At 40.4% G+C, this 6135-nt stretch overlaps 1 pseudogene; it reads left to right on the plus strand.

The window, feature by feature from the left end:
* Window positions 1-2495: 2495 nt before the first annotated feature.
* LOC122746014 lies at window positions 2496-3532 on the plus strand (annotated as a pseudogene).
* The last annotated feature ends 2603 nt before the right edge of the window (window positions 3533-6135 follow it).

A 6135-nucleotide genomic window follows, 5' to 3' on the forward strand; every position in this document is an offset into this window, starting at 1 on the left:
TGTGCAGCATTTTTATCAATAACTTGGATAGAGACATATGTGGTTCATAGCTATCAAATTTGCAGATTTCTTAGACTGGAGGAATAACTAATACACTGAGTTACAGAGTCAGAATCCAAAAAGACCTTGAAAGACTGGAATAAGGGTTCTTAAACCTTCTGATCTTAGGACCCTTTTTACACTATTATCATGTTGTGAAAGAAGAATCAGAAGAAAAGGGAAAAACCTCAAAAAATAAAAATATGTAGAAACAGTATGGCTCGATCTGCATTCAGATAGTGACTCTTTATTGAAGATCTCCCAAAGAGTTCTTATTTATGTGGGTTATAGGTATTGACATTTACTACTTAGAAATTAAAACATCCTAGTACGTAATTATGAAAATAGTTTTGACCTGAAATGCATCTCAGGGACTCCTAGACCACACATTGAGGACCCATTGGCCTAGGGCATTGTGTTAAATCTAATAAGATGAAATTCCTAGGGATAAATGTAAAATCTGGGTCCCTTGGCTCTGATTGGCTTCTGCACCCACTCTCATGCACACCAGGCATACCCTTCTCCCCTCCCTGATAGCTTCCTTTATATGTTATCTCCCCTTATTAGAATGTAAGCCACTTGAGGGCAGGGATCAGCTTGCTTCTGCAACACTTAGCAGGTACCTGATATATATAACAGGTGCTTAATAATTGTTTTATCTATCTTGAATGATTGTCATTTTCCTTATTTTTTTATCTATATCAGTCTAAAGGGGGTGAAGTAAAATGCCAAAGCTGTTTTAATTTACATATCTCTCATTATTAGTGGTTTGGAACATTTTTTCCCCTATGGTTGCTGATAGCTTGCATTTTTTCTTTTAAGAACTACCTAGGGCAGCTAGGGTGGTGCAGTGGATAGAGCACCGGTCCTGGATTCAGGAGGACCTGAGTTCAAATCTGACCTCAGACACTTAACACTTAGTAGCTGTGTGACCCTAGGCAAGTCACTTAACTCTCACTGCCCTGCAAAACAAAACAAAACAAAAAAAGAACTGCCTATTACTTTGTGAAATGATCAGATGTGATAGACCGCTCTTCTCAGCAATACAATGATCCAAGATAATTCCAAAGGATTCATGATGGAAAATGCTCTCCACATCCAGAAAAAAGAACTGTAGAATTTGAATGCAGATTGAACTATATTGTTTCTACCTTTTTTGCTTTTTGAGGTTTTTCCCTTTTGTTCTGATTCTTCTTTCACTATATGACTAATGCAGAAACATGTTTAATGTGATTGTACATGTATAACCTATATCAGATTGCTTTCTGACTTGGGGAGGAGGGAAAGAAGGAAGGGACGGAAAAATTTGGAACTCAAAATCTTATAAAAACGAATGTTGAAAATTATCTTTACATGTCATTGGAAAATAATATAATACTTTTAAGATTTAAAAAAAAGAACTGCCTATTCATATCCTTTTACTATTTATCTATTGAATTCTTACCTTCTAACCAGGAAGACCTGAGTTCATATCTGGCCTCAGACACTTACTAGCTTTGTCACCCTGCACAAGTCACTTAACCTCTGTCTGCCTCAGTTTCTTCAACTATATGGACAGTAACCTCAGAGGGTTGTTGTGAGGATCAAATGAGATAACATTTGTAAAACACTTAGCATAGTTCCTGGCACATTCTAGTTGTTTAATACTCTTCCCTCCCTTCTTCCCTTTCTCCCCTTGCTGGTTTACCATAGCAAGGGAGTAAATGAACTAAAGAAATCTCTTGATCCCAGCACCTGTTCAGAGATATAGAAAGTTAATCTTGTTGGTGACACAGTACTCTCACTCTCCTTTCCCACAACTAATCCTAGCTTCCCAATGCCACCTCTGAGGGAAAGAGATGAAGCCCCCTTGTGCCAAGCCAAAACTTGGAATTCACTTTCCTCTAACAATAAGTGCTCCATGTGGTGGTTAGGTGTAGATGAGATGGTACTATTAGTGCTATGCTTTAAGCATTTGATGGATTAATCAGGCTTTTATAAATTGGCCCAGGACCATAACCACCCATTGTTTCTATGGAAAAATATGTTCCAAGTTTCAAACAACTGATTTCCAAATCAACTTTTGTAATTCAGTTCATACATTGTAGACATTCTATAATATACAGTATCTGAAAAGACTTTCAAAACTGACTAAGGATTTAACAAGACACTGTTCAAAGGAAAACTGCCTGCCTCCCAACAGTCAGGTTTGGTAACTACCTCTTCCCTTTTCTCCTCCCTAGCCCTTTCTAATCTGCTATCTTCATATTCATCCATATTTTTCAAAAGAATAGCATGGGAGCCTTTTTTATAATGTGTTGCTCAAACCTGAGTAAATTATAACTCCAGCATTCTTGTGACCTAGTCAAATAACCCTGTCAAAAAAAGGAATTGAGGGCAAAGCTGCTGCCTCCAAGCAAGATCCAGGACCCATTTGGTTGGTAGCTCAGTCAGTCTGTCCATCCATGAGTTTCATCATGACAGAAGAGTCCAGTCAGGTGTTGCTGGGCATGGACCTCATCATCCTCTCTCAGCTGCTCACATATGTGAAGGCACTCATAGAGGTGGAATAAAAGTCTCTTCCTCCAACTGTAGGGAAGTAAGCCTATCAACTGCCCTGCATACTATTTCTGGCATATTATTAATATCAATAGAAAATATGAAGTATTCAAAGGCTTAACTCCCAGACTGAATTCTTGACCCATTGAATTGTGGTCTGCAGTAAGGGTTTTTTTGTGTTTTTTTTGGTTTGGGGGGGGGCGGGGTTTGGCCAGGCAATGAGGGTTAAGTGACTTGGCCAGGGTCACACAGCTAGTAATTGTCAAGTGTCTGAGGCCGAATTTGAACTCAGATCCTCCTGAATCCAGGGCCAGTGCTTTATGCACTGCGCCACCTAGCTGCCCCCTTCAGTAAGGTCTTGTATCAATACCAGAAATGTGACAAAGCTAAGGAGTTAAAACATGGACTTCCACCTCTTCCTACACAGAAAGATACCCCATAAAGCTCTGACAAGGTTGTCAAGGAGACTACTCAGGAGGTGATGGCTCATCCTGCTGCTACCCTTGTCACACATCCCTTCCATGTGACTACCCTGAGGTCTATTCATTGGAAGTGAGCAAAGATTGCATGACTCTATAATGACTATTTACTGGGAGGACGGCTGCCTAGGATGCTTTGTGAGTCTTATTCCTTGACTTTTGGGTGACATCATTTCCTTGTGGTTCTGTAATTCAACTGGCTTACTTCTTCAGTACCTATGCCTTAGAGAAGGGTCTCCACCATGAATAAAATGAAGAGTTATTCCCAGGGTGTCCCTGGATTCTTTTCCAGAATGCCGATCTATCACTCTGTGCTTGTCTTCAACTTTTTGGCTGTCAATCACTGTGGGCTAGCTGGTGGATTCCCTCCTTGTGCCCCAATTTACCCTTCCTGGTTAGACTGTTGGTATATGATTCAAAAAGAGAGAAACTCAGAAGGTCTCCTTTGGAAAGACTGTTGTAACCTAGGGTGTTAACTTTAAGATGTGATGTAGGGGCAATTCCATTTCTGTAGTTGTATATGTGCAGAATTATAGGAGAGAATATTGATTTCTACACAGTGTAGTTCACTTTTTAAAAATCATAGTTTAATGGGGGGGGGTGATGAGGTACAACTGGAAAGACCTGTCCTTGATGAGTCAGCCATGCTGACTCTTTTTAATCACTATTCCTTTTCTAGGTATTTACTAACTATCATGTTCCTAGGATTCTAAGTCCAACTCACTCAGTTGGACTTACTTTTTAGATTCCACTCTCTTCCATCTTTTGGAAAATTAGGACAACATACGCACTTCTCCAGTCCTATGCCACCTCTTCTGTTCTCCATAATGTTTCAAAGAATACTAACAGTGGTTCAGCCATCACATTTTCCAGTTGTCTCACCATCCTGGGATGCAGTTCTCCAAGGAAAGAAAGGGGCTCTCTTACTATTGCCCAATTTCTGTTGGGTTTCAACTCCGTATTAGCCATTTTTGTCCTTTCCAGTCCAAAGATTGTTAGGGATATTAGCAGAAGCTCATGGCTTTCCTACCTCCACAGAACAAATAGACTGCTTTTTGACAGTTGAAACATAGAAATACATAAAGCAATACAAAAACATAGTACAAGGGGCAGCTAGGTGGCATAGTGGATAGAGCACCGACCCTGGAGTCAGGAGGACCTGAGTTCAAATCTGGCCTCAGACACTTGACACTTACTAGCTGTGTGACCCTGGGCAAGTCACTTAACCCCAGTTACCTCACCAAAAAAAAAAAAAACCAACAACAACAACAAAAAAACCCATAGTACAAAAGGAAAGGAAAAAAATTGTTTTGAAATACAAGAGTGAGCTCCCTGAAGCCAGGACCAATTTTTTTTTTTAATCTGACCATTGTATCTAAGTGGATGTCCCAGGCTTTTTTTTTTTTAATTATTTTAAAATTAGAGATATGGGGGCAGCTAGGTGGCACAGTGGATAAAGCACCAGCCCTGGATTCAGGAGGACCTAAGTTCAAATCTGGCCTCAGACACTTGACACTTCCTAGCTGTGTGACCCTGGGCAAGTCACTTAACCCTTATTGCCCTGCAAAAAAAAATAGAGATATGTTAAAAAGTTAATTTAACAAAGCACTTAAAGGTCAAAAAGGTAGGATTTTTCACAAAAATCAAGAATACTCCACCATCACCACCCCAGATCCTCCCTCCCAGTGCTCAGGGGCCAATAGCTGAGGGTTAATGAGCCAAACTCTTCAGAGCAGAGACTTCATGGCTCCCCACTAATTAGTTCCTCCTAATCAAACTGTCCTTGTTTGTTATTATTCTGTGAAGTGAAAAGTGAGAGTCTGGCAAACAGGTCTACTTACCGCCTGGGTCTTTATGCATTTTTCTCCTTGCCCTCTGCTCAATACTAAAGCACCTCCCTTCTTTCTCTCCTTGGATGTTTACCCAATATTCCACACTGGACCCTTCAGCGTTATCTTTAATTCTTCCCACTCCCTCACATCTCAGATCCAAACAGTCAGATAGAAAGTCAAGAGAATCTCAAAACTCACTTCTTTCCCGATGTACTTATTTTAATCTGAGCAGCATGGCCTAGTGATTAGAAAGTTGGCCCTGCAGTCATCAAGACCTGAGTTTAAATCTTGCCTCAGATACTTGCTACCTGTTTAACCTTGAGTAAATCTCTTAACCTTTCTCAGCCTTAGCTGCTTACTGTTGAATGTCTTATTGATGAGATGATAACTATAACAATCACTAGCATTTACAGAGCACTTACAGGTTTGCAAAGTCCTTTACAAATATTATCTCATTTGATTCTTACAACAACCCTGAGAGGTGGGTGTTATAATTGTTATGAGAGACAAACAGAGGTTAAGTGACTTGGCCAGGGTCACACAGCTAGTGTCTGAGGAAGGATTTGAACTCAGATCTTTCTGACTCCAGGCCCAGTGCTCTATCCACTGAAGTCCTAAACAGGTTTTCATATTGAGAGTAAGAGCTAAGTATTTTGACAAAGAATAGCAGGCATTAAGTAATGCCTCTTGTTAAGGGCTAAAATTCTAGCTAGTCTGTCTAAAATATCTAATGAGTGGTCGCCAATAAATTATAAGCTTTAGCAAGAGTTAGACTTTTAAGCATTTATTAAGGAGAATAAGAGTTTGGTAAAGAGAGAGAAAAAGGCCTAGATTCCTATCTATTAAAGGGAGAGCACATTTCTAGCTCCCTTCTCCGCCAGCGTCCAAAGGAAAGAGCGCGAGACTGAGCGCCAGTCTCTTCCTTCCTCCTCCCACTAGCCCGCATCACTTCCTGACTCCTGGTCTTGCCCTCAAAGACCTTCGCTTCATGGGCAGAACTCTTCTACAGTAAGTCTCCAGCAGGTGGCGTCATTCCAATCGTTACACTCTTCATGCCACTGTGTTGGAGGGAGGAATACTTTTTGTTTTATTGGAAACTGAGACCCAAGGAGGGTAAGTGACTTGCCCAAGGTCAGAGGTAGAACCTGAACCTAAACCCTCTGACCCTAGAGTCACTATGCCATGTTGATAAAGTGCTTGGCAAACCATAAAGAGTGATACAAACATTAACTATTAGTGTTATTAAT

The sequence above is a fragment of the Dromiciops gliroides genome, chromosome 1 (genome assembly GCF_019393635.1).
Source record: "Dromiciops gliroides isolate mDroGli1 chromosome 1, mDroGli1.pri, whole genome shotgun sequence".
Lineage (NCBI taxonomy): Eukaryota > Metazoa > Chordata > Mammalia > Microbiotheria > Microbiotheriidae > Dromiciops > Dromiciops gliroides.